General features: G+C 47.0%; 1 long non-coding RNA gene across 2 annotated transcripts in view; it reads left to right on the top strand.

Moving 5' to 3' along the window:
- Positions 1-26,679, top strand: part of LOC140313905 (uncharacterized) — a 201,103-nt gene that overhangs the window by 63,289 nt on the left and 111,135 nt on the right. For both annotated transcript variants that reach the window (XR_011917103.1, XR_011917102.1), the window contains exon 2: positions 13,752-13,789. This is a non-coding gene — a long non-coding RNA (uncharacterized lncRNA). The remainder of the gene's footprint in view (positions 1-13,751; positions 13,790-26,679) is intronic.

The raw sequence follows: 26,679 nt of genomic DNA, 5'->3' as shown, positions 1-26,679 counted from the left end.
GTTATCATCCTTCTCTCGTGCCGGCCTCATGTTAGCAGCTTCTCCTGCTATCACGCTTATTTAGTGTCTCTCCTCTCTTCATCCTCAGATGAGATGTAAGGGTCCACGGGAAACACTGCTTAAGCATCTTTTTTCCTCCCTCTGCTGTCACCCAGAAAAGCTCTGCATCACATCAAAGTGCGCATTTGGCAACAGTTACAAAACACACATTTGATATCCTCCGTTGCCACAGAGTTTGATTTCAAAGTGGCGTGACGTTACGAAGCAGAGCAGTGAATTTGGTGATCCTGCAGGCTCGCTGGGGATCATTGGAACATCCTCAAACTGTGACCAGGTCTGTGTTGGGGATAATTTAAGTGTCACACACAAAGCAAGGGAACAGATTTCACTTTGCGCTGGTCAGTGGGTTCATCAGAAAGCAGAGCAGCAAAAACAGTTAGAAACTGAACCAGAAACATTTGGGAACTGAAGGGAAACATTTCTGTCATGCTAACTTGTTAGCTAGTTCAGCGATTATTTACGCTTTTATGAATTCAGGGCAGGGTTCGGGTTTCTGAGCTCAAGCTCACGCAGACCCGGCTGCTTTCTTCACGTCTCATTCAGCCGATCGGAGGTGGTGTTCGGCCGCAGTAGAACTATCCGGCCTCCTCTTTATCTCCACTAACCCAGCATCGTGCTGCACCAACTCTACTGTACAAGTGGAAATTCCTAACTCTACTTTCTGTTTTGCTAAGACCAGATTTTCATCAACAATTATATAGTTCACTAAAGAGAGAAATGAGCTAACAATGCTCTACCAGTCGGGTTTAATTAGGGCAACAGTTAGCTTTCTGTCAAATATAGAGGCCGAGCTTAACAGAACTCCTGGAAAATCCAGCTTCTTGTTGGCGTTCCCTTTGATATGATTAATTAAAGGCAGCATAGGACACAACAGCAGAGCTTCCAATCCAAAACCTAACTTGTAAACACTCGTGGAAAGCCTTCTTGGTCGGTTTTCAGCTTTTTAATTGCATACCAGTAAAGTTGATGTGATGTCAAATGACTAAAGTGCATAAAAATGACAATTATTAAGCTGGCAGCTCAAATTAATACTAATCAGGTTCGTGTGTTTGTACAAATCACATTTGTTCTAACTAATTTAATCTGGCTCGTTTTACACCATAAAATGTTGAAATTTGTTTCATATTTCTGGTTAAATTCTATTGTTTTGACAACCAATAGATGGATTACTAATTCTGATCAATCTGAATGAATAAAATCATTCAGATTAAATCTAATTCATGTAAATACTTAAAAATAAAAAAAACACCACAAAATAATTGGCTTCAGGGTAAAAATATGGTTCATTTAGCCAACATGTAACTGAGGTATTATGAATTAAACTGGCTGTTATTATGCAGCGTTTTAACAATCTGGACCAGTCAAACAAAGGACTTGGACTGTAAATGATTATTTAATTTCAGTATCTGTGTGTACTGAGCTCTCAGGTTAGTAACTCTACTCTCTCTCATGCAGTCATAACTTGCTTGAAGGAGTTTTGAGTCTAATTTGTGCCTCATTTACGTGGTTCAAACCTGATGCGGTGAACCGAGCTGTAACAACTGTTTTTTGTGGTATTTTGACCCAATGATGTCACAAATATGTCTGGAAATTAAGGCAGAATATGTCTCCACGAAGGAACCAGTAAGATTACATTTTAAGAGCACTTTTTAGCTCTTGGTGAACCAGCAGGCTGGATGATTGCCAGAAAATTAATCGACTCCTAAAGGATAATTCAAGGAGATGCTAACATGCTAACCTTAACCAGGTTAAAACCTTTTGCGTCCCTCGTAGGGAGAGAGGAAATGATCATTTTCATGGAGAAGAAGAAGAAAAGCAGCGCTTTAATTGTTTGTGTACAGCTGTGACTTATGTGTCCAGGTGAGGGTGGAGGGGAGTAAGACTGTGCTAGAATGAGCACCGATATCCTCGTATAAGCAGAGGGGTTTAGCTGTTTTGCTCCTGTAGAGATGCCTTTAGGCCTGGATTTCTCCTTCGTATCGAGTTGGGACACAAATAGAAGGAACTTGCTGCCACACCGGGCCTCAGGCTGCTTGAATAGTGCTCTCCTGTCGCGTCCCGAACCCACAAGAACCGCACAACAAGGACAGAGGCGCAGAAATATTACCTCCAGCAGCATGGATGTGATTACAATCACTTCTGCTTCTGTCAATTCAGTAATGACCAAAAACACACTTTTAGTCTTTTCAGGAAAGGGCAACATGACAGGCAGCAAACCTGATCTGTGGCCCGATTCCAAATAATCAATCTTACAGTGGTCTGACACTGAAATGCGCTCGTATTTCCTGATACATCTTTCCAGTTTGCAAAGAGACTCCTTGTATTTGTAGGATCGATGCGCTCTCATTTAGCTGCTATTTCTGTGGACATTTGTAACTCTAAAACGAGTCATAGTTGTTGAAGTTGGAGGACGCATGGCGGTTATTCCGGTTCCACGTCTCTTTGAGATGTCTCAGAAAGGCTTTTTTTTACAGGCTATGTTGCTCGGGATTGTTATAAAGTAGAATTAAACGTTGTCCTGACTGGAAACAAACCTCAGGGAGGTTAAAAAACACCTGTGGTGGATGTCCACAAGAGGAAAATGGAGGGTATTGTATCATATCTGGGAAGATGCGGTCAGTCACGTGAGTTCATTGATTGCAGCTGCTAAATGATGTCATTTGATTTTTGCAGGACTCACAAAGTTGCTTTCATTCAATGTTTTTGCACTTTTGTGGAAGCTTAATTGATTTTTACCTTTTGCATTAATCTTGACTTTCTTTTTTCTCTGTGTAGCGTTAATTGAAATCTACTTAATACACATAAAAAGCTGAAAACATCATCGTCACAGTGAGAAAAATAGCATAAAGACTACAGCACGGTACCAGCTGCTTTTCAGTTCAACTCAGAGTTGCACCGCTTTCCATCAGTTAGCATTAGCTCTTTTTCCTAAGCTGCCATTTGTGCCAGAATCATTTCCACCACTGCTTTTTCTTTTGTGTGTGTGTGCTAAGCCTCTTTTTCCTGAGGTTGTGTATTCGGCATTAAAAGCAGGTCAGCTGAGGTGTGAATGTGGGAGCTTTGGTCTTTTTACAAGTAGATCAGGACACATTTGTACTCGAGTCACCCTGACAGTAAAGTGGGTGTGTTGGTCCTTCCGTTCAGAGGAGTTTAATCACTCTCAGCAGTCTGACAGGCTGTGCAACATAGAAATAAGAAATAAAGACACAATAAGAACAGTTAAGAGGCAGGATTTTCAAGCTGAACAAATAGGAAGCATCTCAGCAACTTGGTGTAACCACTATTCATCTGGTTTTAATGGAGGAGGAAAAACGGCACAACATATGGGCTGCAAGGCAGTCTTAATGCTTCTGTTTCCTCCCTGTGGCTATCATAAGTGTGGCCCTGTGGCTTTGATATGCTTTAAATTCTAACATGAACCTCCTGGTGAGCAGCAGAGGTCTGTTTGAGCATCTCAGCCCATGACCTCTGACAGGAGCTGAATCCCTCCAGGACACCTGGTTCTCCACTATGTTCTGCTGCTGTCAGATCTGACATTTAAAAAAAGGTAAAAACATGCTGGTAACTATCACATAAATCTCATAATTCTGAGGAACAATCATGCCACCGAAAGCAGTGACGTTCTCTGTCTTTTCCCCGTTTGAACCTCGTCTGCTTATTATTTCTAACTTCTTCTGCTACCACTGCTGATGGATGGAAATCACAGATGAGTGCTGCACCGCTTGTTTTCATCTTTCATTTAATGCACATTAACATTTGCTCCTGTTCTGGACACAGATTTCCATCCAGCTGTATGTTATTTAACAGTCACAGCAGACATCAGCTGTGACAAAGCCACAGATTGTTTTTCCTGGGCTTAATAACCATTGACATAAACTGCCTTGTAGTCCATCATGCTGTCAGAAGTAGAATCAATCTTTCAGGAATTACTTTTAAAACACTTTCTGATGGAGGGTTGGAGGAAGAACTCTTTACAAGGAAAGACAAAGAAGTCATATTAGGACTGCATCCACTGGAAGCTCAAAGCTACGCTGTGACCACGCTGGGGTTGGACAGCTGGCTTCACAAGCTTGTCAATTTCTTCACCTTTCCCATGACAATCAAATGCAAAAATGATTTAAACTTCCTCCTCCTTTCTCTCCGTGTTGTTCCTGCCCTTTCAGCTCAGTCAGCTTCTCCTACATGCGAACAACCATCCTGTTGGCACGGTTACCAGAGGAAATCATTCCAGCAGCTTCTGTTTCATTAGAAATTTCATTAGAAAACGTCCAGAAGACACAAAGAACGTCACGATATGTCCAGAGCTGGTGTAGCTGGTGTGGAGCCATCCCATAATGATCAACACTGAAGAATCTGTTTCTACTCTCTGAATGGTTCAAAAAGCCATACCAGTGAAATGTCTGCAGCCTCTCGTTCAGAACATTGATTTTTTGATGGATGGATGTTGATTTGGGGTCAGTGGCATCAGAGTTTTTAGACTTACTCGTCCAACAGCCCCCTTCTGTACATTTCTTATCATATGTGGACAAATGAACTGTACCAAACTTCTGTATCATGCAGTGAGTGAGACCGTTAGCATCATGAAGTAGCAGGAAGGCGACCGTTAGCATCATGAAGTCGAGGGATGTAATCTACGTAAAGAAAACTGTCAGTGTACAATTCTTTAATAGTTATAAACCAATGTAACTACGACATGTTCCACCCTTTGCAGCATATAGTGCTGCTGCACTCAGACTTATCTTCCCTAACAACACCAAACCTCTCTGTCCAGCAGCTAATTGTAGCACAGAGTGCTAATTTTTAGGTCCGCTAGCTTAACAAGGCATCTCCCTCCTATTTTTCCCTGTAGAAGTTTGGAGGAATCCCATCTATGACTTCACAGTTAACAAAAGATGGAGTCACACCGAATGTTTGGATCACTTCCTGGTTTCTTCTATACAGTAATCAACTTCCCCATGCCTGGTCATCCTTCATTATTTTACTATATTCTTGATTCTGTTGCATTTTTTACCAAATTACCAGCCAATAAACGCTGTATTTGTACAACTTGGCACCATCAGGAAAACGCAGTTGTGTGAAGTAAGCAGCCTTGTTCCTGTAATCAGTGCAAAGTGCCCCAAAGTGGCTCCTCATCAGGGCCCCAGCTGCTGTGAAGCCTGGCCTGCTGCTGGGGGACAGACCTTCTCTGAGCTTATCTCAGTCTTTCCGCTTATCCCCAGACTGTCCATCAGCTGGTAAACGCCCAGTAAAAGTCATCCTGACTGACTGCAATCATTAAGCAGAGACGTCAACAGCTTCTCTCATCCTTCAAGCCACCAATTTAATTAGTTTTACCATTGATTTGTGGGACCTTACAGTTGACTCTTAAGGCCTTTTGTGGCCTTTGACCGTGTAATATTTGTAACCTGACACACACAAGCCTGCATCTAATCTGTTCTCTGAGCGCAGCTGAACATTAAAGGTGATGGAGCATCAGCAGTCAAAGCCCCAAAGCCATTGAAATGAGCTGCCTGAGGAAATTAGGTCAGCAGAGTCAATGACCTCCTAAATCTTTGCTGATTTGACTTCATTTTCTTTGTAATCTGCTATATTGGGAAGAAATAATATTTATTTTTCGTACAGTAACTGCTGATTGAGTTCCTGTGCTGTGCAATGCTTTGATCTGAACCTTTTCTTTGCCGGTGTGCAGCGTGTGCCTGTTTGTGTTCCTCAGCGGTTCACAGCCAGTCGAGTGTGCAGTTTGGAGCCACAATCAGATTAAGGTTGAGCATCTCCTTCTGATCGGTGCTCTCTGCCCTGCACCACCAACTCAATCTGATCCGGCCACAGCCTTAGGCTACCTCTCTGATCAGCCACATACCGCAAATCTGTGCTATCTCATACAGGCTCAAGGGAAGGGAGGCTCAGTCAAACAGATGCATGATAACACAGGCACATGTCCGCTCATGCCCACTCCCAAAGTGGTACATGCCGTGGGAGTGGGAGAGTTCACAGCCTGTGGGGACGGAAAGGCAGTTTCCTCTGAATCCTTTATGAAGAAGAGAGAAATCAGCACACAATCAAACTGGAAAAACACAAAGATGCACACATTCATGCATGCATGGGCACTTTAAAGACATGTGAGTCCCACACACACACAGCAGCGCTCAGTTTAACAGGCTGTATCTTTGTTGTGGGAATTTTGCTGCTCGCAGTGTGTGTCGGCAGGTGGTCGTGGAGTGGAGATGGACACGAGACCCTTGGATGGACTTCCTATGTCAGAGGGGGAGAGTGGGATGGTTGTGACATGCAGAGAGACGGAGCAGATGAACAAAAGCAGCAAACCGTGACAGATAAAAGGACTGAGATGAAGAGAAAGCTGGAACTGTGTTAAGCGTGTGTGCGTGGGATGGCTGTGTACTCACAAGCTCTCAGCAGCGTTAAAAATAACTGTCTTTGTGGTCAAATAGAACTGGAAACATTTGTCTTCTTCGTGTATTTTTTCATCCTTTGTATCAGACGTAACAAAATGATTTCTAGGAAGTTAATTGCTCTGGTTGTTTCCTTTCAAAACAGGCCTGTTGCCTGTGTTCGTAGACCTGGGCTGTGTGGGAATTGTGCACTTGTTTAATTGCCAATTTCTGTTAAAATTTTAACAGAATCCTGTATCTGTACACCGCTTCAGCTGATGTGGATATTCACGGCCCAGAGCCAGAAGTTACCAAGCAGACAGAGCATATTAAAGCTAGCAAGCGTTAGCTGATGCTAACATTTGCAGCTGGATGTTTCCTCCTGCTAGCTTTAACTTGACCTACTTAGGCTTTGGTAGTTTTGTCAAATTGAGCACGTTGACTGGCTTGATGCTCATAACTTTGGGAGAAAAACTTGCACGCTACATGCTGGCATGTGTGTGTGCAGCTCACTATGCATATGATGCTTTTACTGGTCCGGCAGAAGAAAATTCAGAGTTTCATGAGACTGCTTTGCTGGTTAAATTGAAAACTGGATGATTCTGGCCACCATTTGAGTAGATGGTGCCCCCCCCCAGTTATACCACAGCTACAGTGCAGCTTATGTTGTAATAAAATGTACAAGTGCTACATCACACTTTTTAGTTTTACTTACATAAAGTGCTTTAAAGCTGAACTTGATTATTGCACCTGAAGTGATTTTGCTCATGACAGTAGTTTAATGGTTGCTGAAGGTGGAGATAATTTTACTGCCTTTATTGGAAAGTAATTTCAAAGGGAACAGTGCGTTGTATTTTATATACCTTTTTAGATTTGGCATGTAAAATCCTTATTTGCTGTGTAGCTACAGCTGCACGATATACTGAATGTGCTAAAATAAAATTCAGAAGTAGCACCGTGGTACTCCTTTTTGTGGTAGTCATAAAAAAGTAATCACTGTAAAGCAGAAGTTCGTGGGAATGAAGCAATAAGAGATGCCACAGAGATTCATTTGGGGAGAAAACCTGTAAAGTCTGCTTTAAGGAGCTCACATCGAGGGCATGAAAGCAGTCAACTGAGAGAATGAAGTCCAACCTTTTGTGTAATTCAGCCTTCTATCCCTTATGCTGCTTTGCAAATCTATTTATAGGGTGCAGCCATGTATACAGACGGTTTAAAGATGAAATCCATCATGCTTCTAATGTTTTTATATCCATCTGTGTGATGTTTTAATGTGGTCACAGGCGCTCTACACCTGTCCTGTTCCACCTGTTCGCTTCTCAGTGCCAGTGCTAACTTCATTACTGCCGTGAATATTCATGTCCATGTGACCCGGACATGTGAGGCAGTCTGATACGGGATGCTCATGCAGCCAGAGCACACACATTTCATTAGATTTGCATCCATCCGTCCATTTTCTAAACCTGCTTAATCCATTTCAGGGTGGGAGGGCGGGAGTCTATCCCAGCTGCCATTGAGCAAGAGGTGCTGTAGGCCCTGGATGCGCTGCCTGTCTATCACAGTCATCAGGTTTCATGAAACTGATCAGAACACATGTGGGATATCCTGCACAGACATGAATCTCCATCATTAAAACACAAAATAAGGGAATATCTTTTGGAAAAAAGATGCTCTAATCCTCCGGTGGAGTTCCAGAGACTTATGGGATCATTACCGTTACACTCTGAGGCTGATCTGGTGGCACACAGATGCCTGCTCTGATGGTTTCACTTGCATATACAACATTTATGGTCTTGCGGCATCGGTAAAACGGGGTTTACAGCCCAACTTCCTGTTTGGTTCATGGAATCTGTTGAGCAACAGAATGTGAATGAGGGTTTGTGGTATGTTGTCTGAAAGTGCTTTGAGTGGTCAGTAAGATTAGAAAAGTGTTCTTTAAACATTTAAACAACCAATTAGGAGAATTTACCTTGGACTAGCACAAAAACACTTTTAAACAAAGCTTAGAATTCAGTCACTTTCTTATTGTCATGGATAAAAAACATTAACACTCTGATCTGATCACTTTTAGGTAAAAAAAACCCCATAAAAGTCCTGCTGAGTTTCACCCACTGCCTTTAAAACGGGTGCAAATCAAGCTCCGTTCTATCTGTGTGTGCAGCGTCTGTGCAGTCTATCTACAGAGCAGCTATTCAGCTTCTGGAGTTCTTACCTGCTGTAAAAGTGAAATAATAACGTTGCAGATGGCATGCATGTTTTAATTAGATAAGACATGAATTAACTTTGGTTTAATTAGCATTTTTCTATTTTTCCATAAGCTATTACATTCATGCCTCAGCACTTCTTTACTTTTGCTCTGACATTAAGACATATTTCCCTCCTGCATGCCGTTAGCCAATTTTTTTTTTTTAAAGCACCCGATAAAGAGTAATAACCTTCCCTTTATTAGCCTTCACCCCCCATCCCCCAGCACTCCTGGTATTTAGCAACAAAGTTGCTGCTTTACGGAGCTTTCTCTGCTCGTTTTCTGTCGTCATCTTTAAAAGGGCCTAATTACTAATGACTGCGCACAGATGAGGACTTTTGTAATGGAATCAGTGTGTGTTTGTGAAGATGGTGGAAAGTTCACACATAATTAGATCAGACAACCATGACCAGTGCTTCCTCCATAACAATGCGAAGGCTTGTCTGTGGTCAGCTGTGGAGTCAGTCAGTGGGTTTACATGCAGAGATTAACTGGATTATAGCTATAGTTCTGCTCCTTATGTGAGGGTAATTATCCTTGGATATATGGCGGTGAATGAATGGAATCACTGGCACAAAGCATGTCATACCCCGGTACCATAGGTGGCGCTGTCCCCATTTCAGCTATCGCTAATAGAGCCACTTCCTATTGACGTCTTCACCACCAACAACAACAAACTCAGGCATTCAGAAAGATGGCGAACGCAGAGCGAGATGAAGCTGCGTCCCTCTCCATCTGTGATGAGCTGGTTATGGCACAGACGATGCACAACGGCGCATTCTCCATCGCGTTGTTTCTTTCTTTCTGACGACAACAACAGTAATATGTCTCCTTCCACTTCCGGGTGACGATCGCGGGAAAAAATCTCGAGCATGCGCAGAACGCTCCGATTGCCCAACTGTAACTGCACTGACCTGTCGGCCGCTGCGGTGCATTTAGACTCTTGTTTTCATATATTTTTTGTTTGTGTTTGCACATAAAAAAGTCACCCTGGTTGAGAGACACTTTATTATTATTATTATTTTAATAGACATTTTATCATTCAGGCTTTTCTTCTATCAGCACCAGTAATGAAGAAGTCATGAACCAGTGTTCATGGCCTCTGTTTTTTGTATTAGGCGACTATTTAATCACCTTTTTCACCTTAACTGCACATCAAACTCTGCATCTGAACACATTTCCGTAGAAGATAAACACTCTGGTAACCAAAGCTTTACTCATTACACCTAAATTAGGTTTGTTGTGGCTTGGGTGAGACGGGATATACAACTTCCTGTTTGGATTATATAATCTGAGTCACAGACATTTATGTTACACTGGAGCTGTACTCGTGAGTCTTCCAAAAGTCTGCCTCTGTAACTGCAGCTCTGCCTTTCTGTTGCGGTAATGTGTCATTATAAGATCATAAACACACTCTTGAGGACGGTCATTAGCGAATTAATTGCCGCTTGCCTTCATTATTGATTGAGCTGATGGTGAAACATGGGACCACTTATCACGGGTCATCGATGAGCTCTGGGGGCGCTGCTTCAAATGAGGTTGACTTCCTGCAGCAAGCAGAGCCAGCTGGAGCCTTCGGATGCTGCAACGTGATGCTTTGATGCTTAAAATGAGGGAAGCATCTGCAAAACTTCCCTCTGCTCCTGAAGTCATGTTTAGCTATGCATCATTCTTACATCTGCCCTCTTAAAACAGTTTATCTAAACCAAATCCCAGAGTAGCTTCTTTTTAAAATGAGAACCACTGTAAGCTCAGCTGAAGATTTCCTTTTCGTAAAACCATCTCTGAAGCACACACACACACACATATGAGTGCACTGTCGGATGTTAGCAATGCTATCTTGAGATCAAAGTAGACGGCTGGCTTTTAAAACTCAAGTAGTCCAATTTTATTCAGAGGCAGGCAGCCTGAGAGGGCTTTTGATAATCTCTACTGTCTGATGTGATCACATCTGAAACAAGTTTAAGAAAGGCAAGAAAGGGAGTGGCACGAGAGCAGAGAGAGATGTGGAGATATGACAAATGATCAGCATGGGGGAGAAGATGGCCCGAGAAAGTGGACTAAAAGGAAAAGAAACTGTGTGTTCCACTCATCTTTCTTCTGTCTGGTATAATCATGCTCCGTCTTTGTCACTCCTCCTCTCTGCGTTTAAAGTCATCTCTCAGACGCAGACGTGTAGATGGAGCGAACTCGTCTGTGATTCATTCTGCTGTTTTTGCCTGTGTTCATTCTCTCTCCACGCTGACATCCATTTGTCAGCCACCTCTGCGTCTTTAGAATGAATCCATTTCCCTTCGAGTCGCTCCATTTCAACGTCTCTTTACTGCAAAGAGATGCAGTTTGGCAACAAATGCTAAAAGATGAAATGAGCATCGGTGTCATGATGACTCAGTGGGTTCGACTACACAGTCAAAACATTAAATCTCGCTCAGGACTTCCTCTCCATCTCATCTCCATCTGCTGCCCTCCCTCTTCGGAACTGCTGTAATAAAAAGGTTTGAGAGAAAGTGTGGAAACGTGTACTTCGATTCGTTTGAGCGTGTTTATTTTGATTGTTCAGTAGTCTGGTGGCACGTCTCTGTACCACATAAGATGGTAGAAAATGTAATGTGCAACACTTTCAGCTCATTTTGTGAAATGGGTTTCTTTGATCAACTTTGTGGACAAACTCATGAAAAAATATAGAATATTGTGATACCAAAACATCTTAAAACTGCCACTGAATCAGGTCTACAGATGTGAGATCTTATGAAGCTGCAAGAAAACTGTGGAGGTTTGGCTTAGTCCCATGAATCCATGATTCGTGTCCACCGTCGACGCATCGCTTTTCATTTGTTTCATTTTACTTTTTTTCAGTTTTGTCGGATTTAGGCGCCAAAACCACTTAGTAAGGTTGAGGAAAAGATACTGGTTTGAGTTGAGATGGATCCACTTCAGTCAAACATATTAGAAGATAAACTTTGCCTATCTGAGATGAGTTTTTTTTCTCCATTTTCTGGGTTGCCATGGTGACAAGTTTGATGACACCAACAGCCAGGGCTGGATTGGGACCAGTTTCCAGCCCAACTCGCTTCTTTGCGCTGCTTTTGTCTGGTTTTATGAAACTTTTTTCCTCTTTTTCATCTCGACCTGAAGATTTCCTTTTCAGTACACATAAATATGAACTCCTCTAAGCTCTTGTTGTTTTAAGTCTTTTTCTTTTTAGCAAGCGTCAGCGCCGAGAGGCTTCTCTCAGTGACAAGTTGAACTTTAACCTATGTTAAAGAGAAGAGAACAAGACGCACGTTAGGGAGAATAGAATCAACTTTATGAATCCTGTCAGACCAATAAAGATTGATGTGGATCGCCAGCTGTTTATGATCTAAAATGTCAAACAATAAACTCAATTGACTAACAATATGATATAATATGCTAGATGTGCCCAGAGTTTGAGGCAATTCATGAAAAGGTCTCAACATTTTCCACAAATGGATGTCCAACACCAGCACAATATCATCACAGATTGTAAAACACATAAAAATATGTAGCAATTTACAAGAAAAGGCTAAAAATTGTCCAATAGCTGCATTTTCCTTCCTCAGTTCTCTGTTATAATACAGCTCCTGTCGCACTGTGATGAATCCGTGATAGAGATCCAGATCACGAGATCTCGCGATATTAAACTCGAGGATCTTTCTCGTCGCGTTAAAAATCTGTCTCGCGAGATTTGTGAACTATTAAAACTTCTATTTCTGACCTGTGGGGGCAGTAATGCGTCTTTGCTACGTCAAGTCTGCCAGAACCTAAAGAAGAAGAAGAAAAAGAAGGAAGAGGAGGAGAAGGAGAAGCAACAAACAGACAAAATGACGGAAAATACCGGTATTACAATTGAAGATGTTCCCGCCACTTTCAAATCGTTTGTTTGGCAGCATTTTGGTATCCGGCGGAAATGATAAATGGCAGCAGAGTGACTGATAAGACACGGACAATATGCGAGCATTGTATGGAAATAATGCCGTGCACCGCGGCAATTTAGTTTCAATTTGTGGAAGAAGAAGTTTATTAAAAGCTCATGCTTACATCATGCATATAAAGAGTTATAATAAAACATTTAAAAATGCATGTGCAGCTCGGTTTAATAAAAGTCTGTTGGTCCAGTCATAAATTTAGTCATTTTAGTCTTTTTTTTAAATCTCGTCTTGTGAGCTGAGTGTATCGTCACACCCCAAATGCTTATTGTTGAACTTATTATTGATTTCTATTGTTTCTACTTTATCTCCTGCCTGTCCTCTAAGTAGTTGGATTCCTTGTGAGTAACGTTAGGGTCATCGGGTCATTTTCTGCTCAAAGGCTACAAATAAAGTGGTTCCTTTACTGTAGAAGCAGCTCATGCTATAGAAGTTTAATTCAAGGTGTTTTTTTGTCTTTTTCTAGATGTTATTCTCTTCAAATGACATTTGAAGAAACTTTTGTGACTCCAGTGACGTGACATTTTGCTTGGCAGTTTTGTCCTTGTTTGTCCTCTTGGAAAAATTTTAGTTTCACACATCCTCAACCAACTGTTTTTCTTTTCAATACCTCATACCGCCATCCATTTTCTACTTTTCAATATGCCTTTTTGTAATTTTGCAATTTGCTCGAGCCAAATCATTTGGAAAGGGGTAAATGCCTAAGCTGTTGGCCTCCATCTCATCTATTTCAGTACTGAGGCTGCACAGTTACAAGTGTGGAAATTGAAACCTGTGGATGGTCAGGAAATTAACTGGTCTAATGATGGTGGGGGCAGCCAGAACAGTGTCACAACTGTTAAGAGCTCCGCTGCGAATTACCCAAAAGCTCTCCAGCAGCCACTCTGGCTGTGCTTCTGGTTCTTTTAACCCCCTCAAAGATTGTGTTTTTCGTGAATTTTGGCTGACAATGAATGTGTCTGCTCACAGCTAAAACTGAGCAGCACCACACACATCAGGGTTCATGGAACTGATTCTGCTTGTGGGACTTTAAGCTGCTGTAATAATTATGTAATGTTGCATTAGCAGATTGCTCAATAATATACATTCCTTTCTTTGTTCTCGTTTCAGGTATCAGGAAGGACTGATCTTCCCACCAGATGACAAACGTGAGTGACATCACTTTAAAGCTTAAATCTAATTAATCCGAACACATAGATGAGTTCAGACTGACAACATGAATACATGGTGGGGAATCTGGACTTTGCTGCACCTTCCTGGTTCTGTATCAGACTGAGAACATTTAAACTGTGAGAAAGTGGGCACAACCTTTTGTCTGTACTTATATAAATGGGTTGGAGTCGGTTGTACAGCTAGAAGGGGAAGTGTGAATAGCAGCAATTAAAGGGATCAAAGTATAATGAAGTGATGCAGGAGGTAGATCAGACGCTCGTTGGGTTGTACCGGGCACATGTAGCCTTGGCCCACGTGTTTTCAAATGGAGCTTGCACTGATCTTACCTGCAGAGCGCTGACGGTCCAATATCTGTCTGAATAATGAGCAGCCATTCAGTATCTGATTAGTGTGGACAGTATCAGGAAGTGGGCCAGAGTGTCCTCTGTCTGATCCACTGTGTTCTGTTATCTCTCAGTAATTCATTCTCACTTATCTGCTGCTGGATTCAAACAGCACAGATGAGAACTTCATCTGTTAACAGCTGATGCAGGTTAAATACTGGCTCTGCTTTAATGAATATGTAGGTAAATATGATTATAATGGTAGTTCATGACAGATCAGACCAGATGGAAGCTGTACAGTATGATCTGATTTAACAGTATTCAGATTTGTTACTGGTTCATTAAAAGCTTTTTAATACGAAGTAAACTTTCCTGAACAAAGGATTGAAGCTGTAAAATGTCAAATTAATTTTGGTGTATTTAGGAATAAAACCGACAGAAAAGGAGGTGGAATAGACAACTGGAGAGCCTCTCCAGCAGTTATTCCTCCTCTAGAAACTCATTTGGTCCACAGACTTCAATTTATCCTGGGAAACATGTTTCCTTAGTTCCTCAAACACTCTTTTTTTAGTTAAGGTAATCGAAGTATATGCAAATCCGACATCTCCACCCAGCAGCAGATGACACTGCCTGCCCTGTTTCTGCTACACTGTGCCAGAGGCAGATCTATTTGGGGTAATTCAGCCGCAAATTCTGAACCAGAGAACAATTATCACGAAGAGGTAGGTAAATTAAGCAAGGTCACAAACGAGTGGACGTACCAGAAAGGTCATGATTCCACTTGCTATCTCTTACAGCAATGTTACAAATGCACCAGTAGCCAGACAAGCTGTGGCTTCTGGCTCGGTGCTGAAAAGAGAAGCTGAGCTGTCGACCGACATCGCTGCTCATACCCAAGGCGTCATCTGGGTAGATGGTTGGAGTGTGTATTGTCTTTTTAGGGTTTCCACAGTGACCTTTCGAGCTTTAAGGACACCTTTTATGCTCTTCAAGCATCATCTTTACCCACACAGAGGAGCACAGGTAGCAGTGAAGTTGAAAACTCACCCGGTTCTGCAGGAATTCAGGATCTCAGTCAAAACGGTGACACAAGCCGCCCACTGGCATATTGGCACAGTTTGACACTGCTCTGTAGAGATGATTCTCATCACGAAGCATCTATCTGTTACTCAGGCATGTCGGATGCATCTGTGTACATATGGCACTGCTGTTGGGATTATGATTAATGTGATTAGGAGCTGCTGTCCCTGCTGTGTTTAGAACCTGAAGGACAAACGAAGAACAGGCATCTAACCAGCAAGCTTTACACTCATAGAATCAGACAATCACTGACGACAAACTATCAAATGTGGTTCCAAAGGTGCTGTCAAATTTAAATTGTAAATTTAAATTGCAAAAAATGAGACTGTGCTAAATCAGGAATTATTCAAGACTACAGTTATTTCTGCAGGTATACATTTGACTCAAACTGTCCGAGGTGCTCTGTGCATCTCCCCCGGTCCCCACCTCGGTCCCCACCTCAGTACCGCCTCGGTCCCCTCCACGGTCCCCACCACGGTCCCCACCTCAGTACCGCCTCGGTCCCCTCCTCAGTCCTCATCTCGGTCCCCTCCTTGGTCCCTACCTCGGTCCCCACTTCAGTCCCCACCTTGGTCCCCTACTCGGTCCCCACCTCGGTCCCCTCCTTGGTCCCTACCTCGGTCCCCACTTCAGTCCCCACCTTGGTCCCCTACTCGGTCCCCACCTCGGTCCCCTCCTTGGTCCCTACCTCGGTCCCCACTTCAGTCCCCACCTTGGTTCCCTGCTCGGTCCCCACCTCGGTCCCCACCTCAGTACCGCCTCGGTCCCCTCCACGGTCCCCACCACGGTCCCCACCTCAGTACCGCCTCGGTCCCCTCCTCAGTCCTCATCTCGGTCCCCTCCTTGGTCCCTACCTCGGTCCCCACTTCAGTCCCCACCTTGGTCCCCTACTCGGTCCCCACCTCGGTCCCCTCCTTGGTCCCTACCTCGGTCCCCACTTCAGTCCCCACCTTGGTCCCCTACTCGGTCCCCACCTCGGTCCCCTCCTTGGTCCCTACCTCGGTCCCCACTTCAGTCCCCACCTTGGTTCCCTGCTCGGTCCCCATCTCGGTCCCCACCTCGGTCCCCACCTTGGTTCCCTGCTCGGTCCCCATCTCGGTCCCCACCTCGGTCCCCACGTCGGTTCCCTGCTCGGTCCCCACCACGGTCCCCACCTCAGTACCGCCTCGGTCCCCTCCTCGGTCCCCTCCTCGGTTCCCACCTCGGTCCCCATCTTGGTCCCCTGCTTGGTCCCCTCCTTGGTCCCCTCCTCGGTCCCCACCTCGGTCCCCATCTTGGTCCCCTGCTTGGTCCCCTCCTTGGTCCCCTGCTTGGTCCCCTCCTTGGTCCCCATCTCAGTCCCCACCTCGGTCCCCATCTTGATCCCTTCCATGGTCCCCTCCTCGGTCCCCATCTCGGTCCCCACCTCGGTCCCCATCTTGGTCCCTTCCATGGTCCCCTCCTCGGTCCCCATCTCGGTCCCCTGCTTGGTCCCCTCCTTGGTCCCCTCCTCGGTCCCCACCTCGGTCCCCATCTTGGTCCCCTGCTTGGTCCCCTCCTTGGTCCCCTGCTTGGTCCCCTCCTTGGTCCCCATCTCAGTCCCCACCTCGGTCCCCATCTTGGTCCCTTCCATGGTCCCCTCCTCGGTCCCCATCTCGGTCCCCACCTCGGTCCCCATCTTGGTCCCTTCCATGGTCCCCTCCTCGGTCCCCATCTCGGTCCCCGTTTCGGTCCTCCCCACGGTCCCCACCTCAGTACCCGCCTCGGTCCCCTCCTCGGTCCCCTCCTCGGTCCCCACCTCGGTCCCCATCTCGGTCCCCACCTCGGTCCCCATCTTGGTCCCTTCCATGGTCCCCTCCTCGGTCCCCATCTCGGTCCCCTGCTTGGTCCCCTCCTTGGTCCCCTCCTCGGTCCCCATCTCGGTCCCCGTCTCGGTCCTCCCCACGGTCCCCACCTCAGGCTTTGACCTAGAAGTAACAGAAGTCAGCACACGGAAGCAGCTACAGCTACTGTAACAGAATCTGACATATTTCAATCAATAAATACATTTGAACATATTTGTACATAAGAAAATGTACAACTGGAAAAACAGGACCATAAATAAATGAAGACTAATGAATCACAGCTAAACTTTCTTGTCATTTTTATTCAAACAACCTTTTACTTTGTAATGTTTTTATTTCTCTTACTGAATTTATTGTGAAGCACTTGTTTATATATTAATGAACTGCACTGACAACATGACCCACAGGGAGAGGAAGTAAAACAGAACAAGACACGCGAGGGCAAAAACCCACAATAAGCCCGAGTCGATTTGAATAAAACACTTTGACGTACAGAAAAAATTCCCTGCCTCAAATGTAGCCTCAGCTACTGATACTTAATGTTAAACACGGCTGGTTTTGGACTGTTTTCTATTTTCTGCGGTTAAAGGAGCCCGATGCTTTCTGTTGCTCTGAAGTATTATTCACCAAGCAGAAAATTGCATTATTCACTTGTGCATTTGACGGCTGACGATTTGCCGCCTTCTTCAAAGTATACTCTTATGTCGGGACATCAGTGGACCAGCTCTCCTGCTCTTCATCTGATAAAATCTGTTCACATCTGCAGCTGTTGAAGATTTCAAGCCTCCTCGACACATCTTGCCTACAGCGCTGTAATCGAATGTGTTGTTTGCATATAGGCCTGTGCAGGCCTCTTATAATGGTGCAAGTGTATGCAGATGTGTGCTCATGTCAAATTACACGTGTAGATATGCGCATGTTTTATGTGTGCTAATGCCTCCATATGCTGGATGTGTGTTTAAGCTCTTCTGACTCCCCGTGGCTGTGATAATGGGGGATGTATGCAGAGAGGATGCAGGTATCTTGCCTGTGGATATTAACTGTATACCTCAGTGGAATACTAAAAGGGAAAAAGTGTTTTCACAGTAAAAGTAACAGACTTAAACATGCCCGAAAGTGCAGACAAGCGTGAAACAGTCCACTGAGTTCTGTGCAGGTGATGATCGTGTGTCCTGTTTGGAGTGAGCTCTGGTGGAACCATTTTAAGGGAGTCCACATGCATTCTTCTTCTGGTTCTTTTTCTTTTCTCTTCATGCACCTTCTCCTATCACAGCATTGATAAAACCAACACAATACATCAAACCATGTGGCTCAGGAATGCTGTGCTTTGACTTTTTGGTAGTGATTTATAGTACGGTTTTAATTAAGGTGGTATTTTGATTAAAAAGAAAGAGGGGGGCAAAACATTTCCCCCTTTTCAAGTTAAATCTGCTATAAAATGCATATAATACACACTGTGTCAGTAAAACATGCATCTCTGTAAACATTCTTGGGTGGAGAATTTTGTTCAAATCCAACTTAGTTTTTACAGACTGACTGTCTAAGGCAGGGATGTCAAACTCCGGTCTTTGAGGGCTGCTTTCCTGCAGGTTTAAGATGTTTCCCTGCTTTAAAGCGCCTGATTCAGATTAAATGGATCTCCTCAAAAGATTGTTACATTCTGCACACACGAGCTAATGAGGCCTCGATCTAAATCAGGTGTTTTGGAGCAGGGAAACATCTAAAACCTGCAGGACAGCGGCCCTCAAAGACCGGAGTTTGACATCCCTGGTTTAAGGCTTTATTTCAGCAGAGTTCTGAACACTGATCCCACCCTCCTCCACCTGCGTCTCATGTAAGGAGATCATGTCATTTCTGATCACATCTTATCAAAGGAGCATTAATGCAGAGGCTTTGTGGCATTTAAAGTCCTGAACACAGCTATCGAACAATAATACTTACCTATAGTGATGAAAAGGAGGTGACAGGATGCTCAGAAGTATATGTGAAAGGTGAAAGGTCAAAGGTATCTTGTAAACTTAGAGCATTTCTCCTGGTACCCTTCAGATTGTCCTGAGAAATGTAGTTTTGCATTACCATGCCTACCGGGGTTCAGAGTGCAGCATGAATCCGCACGGCTCAGTCAAACTCTCGAGTAAATATCAGAAAATAAGCCAAAGATAATTGAAAATAAGCCTGGATACATAATCAGGAGCATGCGACTGGAGCCATATGCTGCTCGAACATCTTTATTAAGATGCAGTAGTGAAGAAAGATGAACAATTAATTCACTGTTAGGTTGCTGAGCCGTACCAGAGGGAGGCAGTTAAACAGAAAACAGATGGATTATGCGATGCATCATTGCCCCAATATGCGAGTGCCATATTTGGCTGCAGTGCCTTGGATAAGTTTATTTGCTCATACTGGATGTTGTTACAGTAACATTTCAAGTGGACTTTAAAGAGAAAAGACAGCAAAGGGACTGAAGAACGGACTTTTAATTAATTTAAGGCAATAACAAGGAAAGTGGGAGGCTAAGAATTATCACTCTCAGCAAAGATTATAAAGTATTTAAGGATTAAGGAGTCTGGGTGGGGGGCTACTCCGACATAAAAACAGCCTAACAAACACTAATAAGCTGTCTCTGTGTGATGAGGTCAGTTCAACCCACAGGGCTTCTTTGACCACACAAACCTTATCTGGGTTTATTATCGCCTCCTTCCACCTGCTCCGTACTTTTTTCTCGTCTTCGGCCCTCTTCCTGCTGTAGGAAGCAGAGTGAAAACACAGATCCTATCAGGCACCAGTGCCGCTACCCTCCTGCTGCTTATAAATCAGCCGCGTTCGGCATTAACAGGCCGAGGTGTCAGCCATTCCTCGTGAACTGTTGCCATGGTTGCATTCACTTGAGATGGGAGTTGCTGCCGTTTTTGTTTTTCATGACAACATCTATATGCTGTACAACTCTCTCGCGTAATCAGTTATTAACGAGGCAACACAGCTGTCAAAGATCATCTTGTCCACACAACAGTTTAGTCAGCCCGATCTTGTGGGAAAACGTGAAAAAATCACGCAATTTAAAGCCTTTTTTTGCACAATCCGGCATGACCTTCAAAGTAATGTATGTGCGAGTTTAACCAAGATGGTGGGATTTCATTAGCCAGTAATCCAGGATGTAAGTATGTCAGTTTCACCACAAACCATCATGTTTTTAATATCTAACCTTAACCGAGAAGTTTTTGCAGTGTGTAAAAATGTAAAAGCTAACAGCCAAACCTTTAGGTGAGCAATTTACCACAATTACAATGTGGTAAAACCAAATACCGTCAGACTGAATAAAGAAAGTGGAAGTAGCCACCTTGAATTCACACAGAGGTTTAGGCGGGGGGGTGGGTTGGAGCCAGAGGAGGTGTGCCAAGTTATAATAGAGCTCTAGTTGTCTTTGTTAGTAAGGCAGTAAATGGGAATTTCCTGCTCTTTTCAGTGAGACGCATCGTTTGGCTCAGTTCAACAAAAAGACTCTCTTTTGGCTCTCAAACGGCTCTTCACTTAGTTCCACTTCTGCTGTAATTTAGACAAATTGGCAAAGTTTCCGCATGCAATTAGCACGCGTGGCTAGCATATGTGTATGTTGCTAAGATTATTTAGAACTTTTCAATGAGGAGATTAGAGTTAACAGAGTTCCGTTGTACAAGATGTTGAATGGGAAGAAAAAGCTGGAAATTATCAGTGAGAATAAAAGTCTTTATGTTATCTACATTATCCAAATGTGTCCGGATGAGGCTGTGTTTTCCACTCTCTGTGAGACTTTTCTGCTCATTCTGCGTCACTTTGCTAATATTTTATTTGAAGAAGTGGAACCACAATGAAAAACAATGTAGATGTGGAAGAATACGATAACCGGCACTCTGTGAAGTGGACTTTAATGGTTTTGTGCTTTTAGGCACAGCCATAGGTGCATTTAAAACAAAGAGTTCCCTCAGAAGGCTAAAAGGATCTCCAAAAGTCCTTTTTCTGCTTTCATGCACACTGCAGGTGGGAGCGCTGAATTGTCGTAATAACCAGCCTGCAGGTGGTGGTTTTGGACTTTCTCCAGTGGTTAGAAGAACCGTGACAAGGTTCCTGAGAACCCAGAAACACCCACTGGCTTTACATCTTAAGGCCATCGCGCCGTCCATCTTATGCACAGTCGATGTGTAGAATTTGACTCATCTCAAACTGTCCGAGGTGATCTGTGGACCTTCCTCGGTCCTTACCTCGGTCCTCACGTCGGTCCCCCCCCCCCTCGATTCCCCCCTCTGTCCTCACCTCGGTCCTCACCTCGGCCCCCCCCCCTCAGTCTTTACCTCGGTCCTCACCTCGGTCCTCACCTCGGTCCTCACCTCGGTCCCCCCCTCGGTCCTTACCTCATTCCTTACCTCGGTCCTCACGTTGTTCCCCACCTCGGCCCCCCCCTCAGTCTTTACCTCGGTCCCCCCCTCAGTCTTTACCTCGGTCCTCACCTCGGTCCTCACCTCGGCCCCCCCCTCAGTCTTTACCTCATTCCTTACCTCGGTCCTCACGTTGTTCCCCACCTCGGCCCCCCCCTCAGTCTTTACCTCGGTCCTCACCTCGGTCCCCCCCTCGGTCCCCCCCTCAGTCTTTACCTCGGTCCTCACCTCGGCCCCCCCCTCAGTCTTTACCTCATTCCTTACCTCGGTCCTCACGTTGTTCCCCACCTCGGCCCCCCCCCTCAGTCTTTACCTCGGTCCTCACCTCGGTCCTCACCTCGGCCCCCCCCTCAGTCTTTACCTCATTCCTTACCTCGGTCCTCACGTTGTTCCCCACCTCGGCCCCCCCCTCAGTCTTTACCTCGGTCCTCACCTCGGTCCTCACCTCGGTCCCCCCCTCGGTCCTTACCTCATTCCTTACCTCGGTCCTCACGTTGTTCCCCACCTCGGCCCCCCCCCTCAGTCTTTACCTCGGTCCTCACCTCGGTCCCCCCCTCAGTCTTTACCTCGGTCCTCACCTCGGTTCTCACCTCGGCCCCCCCCTCAGTCTTTACCTCATTCCTTACCTCGGTCCTCACGTTGTTCCCCACCTCGGCCCCCCCCTCAGTCTTTACCTCGGTCCTCACCTCGGCCCCCCCCTCAGTCTTTACCTCATTCCTTACCTCGGTCCTCACGTTGTTCCCCACCTCGGCCCCCCCCCCCTCAGTCTTTACCTCGGTCCTCACCTCGGTCCCCCCCTCAGTCTTTACCTCGGTCCTCACCTCGGTCCTCACCTCGGCCCCCCCCCTCAGTCTTTACCTCATTCCTTACCTCGGTCCTCACGTTGTTCCCCACCTCGGCCCCCCCCTCAGTCTTTACCTCGGTCCTCACCTCGGTCCCCCCCTCAGTCTTTACCTCGGTCCTCACCTCGGTCCCCACCTCGGCCCCCCCCCTCAGTCTTTACCTCGGTCCTCACTTCGGTCCCCCCCCTCGATTCCCCCCTCTGTCCCCCCCTCGGTCCTTACCTCATTCCTTACCTCGGTCCTCACGTTGTTCCCCACCTCGGCCCCCCCCTCATTCCTTACCTCGGCCCTCCCCTCGGTCCCCACCTCGGTCCCCCCCTCGGTCCTTACCTCATTCCTTACCTCGGTCCTCACGTTGTTCCCCACCTCGGCCCCCCCCTCAGTCTTTACCTCGGTCCTCACCTCGGTCCCCACCTCGGCCCCCCCCTCAGTCTTTACCTCGGTCCTCACTTCGGTCCCCCCCCCTCGATTCCCCCCTCTGTCCCCCCCTCGGTCCTTACCTCATTCCTTACCTCGGTCCTCACGTTGTTCCCCACCTCGGCCCCCCCCTCATTCCTTACCTCGGCCCTCCCCTCGGTCCCCACCTCGGTCCCCCCCTCGGTCCTCACCTCGGTCCCCCCCTCGGTCCTTACCTCATTCCTTACCTCGGTCCTCACCTCGGTCCCCCCCTCGGTCCTTACCTCATTCCTTACCTCGGTCCTCACCTCGGTCCCCACGTCGGTCCCCACGTTGTTCCCCACCTCGGCCCCCCCCTCATTCCTTACCTCGGCCCTCCCCTCGGTCCCCACCTCGGTCCCCCCCTCGGTCCCCCCCTCGGTCCTTACCTCATTCCTTACCTCGGTCCTCACCTCGATTCCCCCCTCTGTCCTCACCTCATTCCTCACCTCGGCCCTCCCCTCGGTCCCCACCTCGGTCCTTACCTCATTCCTTACCTCGGTCCTCACCTCGATTCCCCCCTCTGTCCTCACCTCATTCCTCACCTCGGCCCCCCCCTCAGTCTTTACCTCGGTCCTCACCTCGGTCCTCACCTCGGTCCCCCCCCTCGGTCCTTACCTCATTCCTTACCTCGGCCCTCCCCTCGGTCCCCACCTCGGTCCTTACCTCATTCCTTACCTCGGTCCTCACCTCGATTCCCCCCTCTGTCCTCACCTCATTCCTCACCTCGGCCCCCCCCTCAGTCTTTACCTCGGTCCTCACCTCGGTCCTCACCTCGGTCCTCACCTCGGTCCCCACCTCGGTCCCCCCCTCGGTCCTCACCTCGGTCCCCCCCTCGGTCCTTACCTCATTCCTTACCTCGGTCCTCACCTCGGTCCCCCCCTCGGTCCTTACCTCATTCCTTACCTCGGTCCTCACCTCGGTCCCCACGTCGGTCCCCACGTTGTTCCCCACCTCGGCCCCCCCCTCATTCCTTACCTCGGCCCTCCCCTCGGTCCCCACCTCGGTCCCCCCCTCGGTCCCCCCCTCGGTCCTTACCTCATTCCTTACCTCGGTCCTCACCTCGATTCCCCCCTCTGTCCTCACCTCATTCCTCACCTCGGCCCTCCCCTCGGTCCCCCCCTCGGTCCTTACCTCATTCCTTACCTCGGTCCTCACCTCGATTCCCCCCTCTGTCCTCACCTCATTCCTCACCTCGGCCCCCCCCTCAGTCTTTACCTCGGTCCTCACCTCGGTCCTCACCTCGGCCCCCCCCTCAGTCTTTACCTCATTCCTTACCTCGGTCCTCACGTTGTTCCCCACCTCGGCCCCCCCCCTCAGTCTTTACCTCGGTCCTCACCTCGGTCCCCCCCTCAGTCTTTACCTCGGTCCTCACCTCGGTCCCCACCTCGGCCCCCCCCTCAGTCTTTACCTCGGTCCTCACTTCGGTCCCCCCCCTCGATTCCCCCCTCTGTCCCCCCCTCGGTCCTTACCTCATTCCTTACCTCGGTCCTCACGTTGTTCCCCACCTCGGCCCCCCCCCTCATTCCTTACCTCGGCCCTCCCCTCGGTCCCCACCTCGGTCCCCCCCTCGGTCCTTACCTCATTCCTTACCTCGGTCCTCACGTTGTTCCCCACCTCGGCCCCCCCCTCAGTCTTTACCTCGGTCCTCACCTCGGTCCCCCCCTCAGTCTTTACCTCGGTCCTCACCTCGGTTCTCACCTCGGCCCCCCCCTCAGTCTTTACCTCATTCCTTACCTCGGTCCTCACGTTGTTCCCCACCTCGGCCCCCCCCTCAGTCTTTACCTCGGTCCTCACCTCGGCCCCCCCCTCAGTCTTTACCTCATTCCTTACCTCGGTCCTCACGTTGTTCCCCACCTCGGCCCCCCCCCCCTCAGTCTTTACCTCGGTCCTCACCTCGGTCCCCCCCCTCAGTCTTTACCTCGGTCCTCACCTCGGTCCTCACCTCGGCCCCCCCCTCAGTCTTTACCTCATTCCTTACCTCGGTCCTCACGTTGTTCCCCACCTCGGCCCCCCCCTCAGTCTTTACCTCGGTCCTCACCTCGGTCCCCCCCTCAGTCTTTACCTCGGTCCTCACCTCGGTCCCCACCTCGGCCCCCCCCTCAGTCTTTACCTCGGTCCTCACTTCGGTCCCCCCCCTCGATTCCCCCCTCTGTCCCCCCCTCGGTCCTTACCTCATTCCTTACCTCGGTCCTCACGTTGTTCCCCACCTCGGCCCCCCCCCTCATTCCTTACCTCGGCCCTCCCCTCGGTCCCCACCTCGGTCCCCCCCCTCGGTCCTTACCTCATTCCTTACCTCGGTCCTCACGTTGTTCCCCACCTCGGCCCCCCCCTCAGTCTTTACCTCGGTCCTCACCTCGGTCCCCACCTCGGCCCCCCCCTCAGTCTTTACCTCGGTCCTCACTTCGGTCCCCCCCCTCGATTCCCCCCTCTGTCCCCCCCTCGGTCCTTACCTCATTCCTTACCTCGGTCCTCACGTTGTTCCCCACCTCGGCCCCCCCCTCATTCCTTACCTCGGCCCTCCCCTCGGTCCCCACCTCGGTCCCCCCCTCGGTCCTCACCTCGGTCCCCCCCTCGGTCCTTACCTCATTCCTTACCTCGGTCCTCACCTCGGTCCCCCCCTCGGTCCTTACCTCATTCCTTACCTCGGTCCTCACCTCGGTCCCCACGTCGGTCCCCCCCTCGGTCCTTACCTCATTCCTTACCTCGGTCCTCACCTCGATTCCCCCCTCTGTCCTCACCTCATTCCTCACCTCGGCCCCCCCCTCAGTCTTTACCTCGGTCCCCCCCTCGGTCCCTGAGTTTCTGTTTTTGAGTTGTTGTTTTTCTTAATCTCACAAATGTAGAAACGCATTGTCTTTCTGACTGTAAAATATATTTATTTGTTTATTTTAAATGATCCCTTCTAAGAACACTTCAAATCTTAAATATTCTTCCTCGACAACAACACGATCCCTTTCCAGCTCGACTCTTCTGAATGGGTTCCAGTGGAGTTAAGTTGGCCCCTCAGGTTTGTTGTGTGGCCTTTGAAGTTTGCTCAAACTGAGCCAATCCCTGCGTGGCTCACATGCTGCTCTTCAGATGCACATCCTCATGGCAGATGGTGTGCGTTCATCTCGGGGAGAGCAGTGGATATTTTTGCTCCGGAGTTCAGTTTTCTGTTTATAGGAATTAATAAATTAAAAAAAAAACACAACTATGGGTAGCGGATAAAGTGCGTAAAAAGCTCAATTAAAAGATTGTGACTTTCCCATTTAAGTTATCTCCTCCGTTAAAGCAACATGTTGAGAATCATGCTAATATTTGGCCGAGAGGCGTTCGCTTCCTTTGGCACTTTTCCTTCTTTTGGTGTCTTACAACCTGGAATCTAAGTAGATTTTTATTGGGCGATATGAGCTGATCAAAAATAAAAACCTTTATAGACTCAGAATACGTTCAATTAAACAAGAGAACACAAAACTGGTCAATTTAAGACGCATTCATCCCCAAAGTCAACACTTTGTAGAGCTCCCTTATACACTGGTTGCATTCAGTCTTAATTGTTTGGGATTCTTTGTCTGTAACATCATTTATAACTGAATCCTCACAGCATGACGCTGCCACCACCGTGTGATAAAAGATTAAAGATGCTGGTAAGGTGACGCTTTTCTCTCATAGTTTAAGGGATATTGAGCTTCCAGCCATCCAAAAGGCCACCGTTGGTGGTTTCTTGGTCCCTTAAAATCTTCACAAAGCTGTTGATGATCACCATCTTTCCACCACTGACCCACATGGACTGGAAAACATCCCCTGAATAGTTTATTTTTCATCCTGTTTCTGGGCTTTTTCGAGGGAAATGGGCAGTTTGACCTTTGGTCTCTTAATGATTATGTCATCTTGAAGTAAAAACAGACCTCTGGTGATCTGAGTTTCCTGTTCTTTGTCATTCTTCAAACTCATTTCCAGGTCTTTAT

Source organism: Leuresthes tenuis, unplaced genomic scaffold (assembly GCF_036924035.1).
Source record: "Leuresthes tenuis unplaced genomic scaffold, fLeuTen1.0.hap1 SCAF_9, whole genome shotgun sequence".
NCBI lineage: Eukaryota > Metazoa > Chordata > Actinopteri > Atheriniformes > Atherinopsidae > Leuresthes > Leuresthes tenuis.
This window is presented reverse-complemented; position numbering and strand designations above follow the sequence as displayed.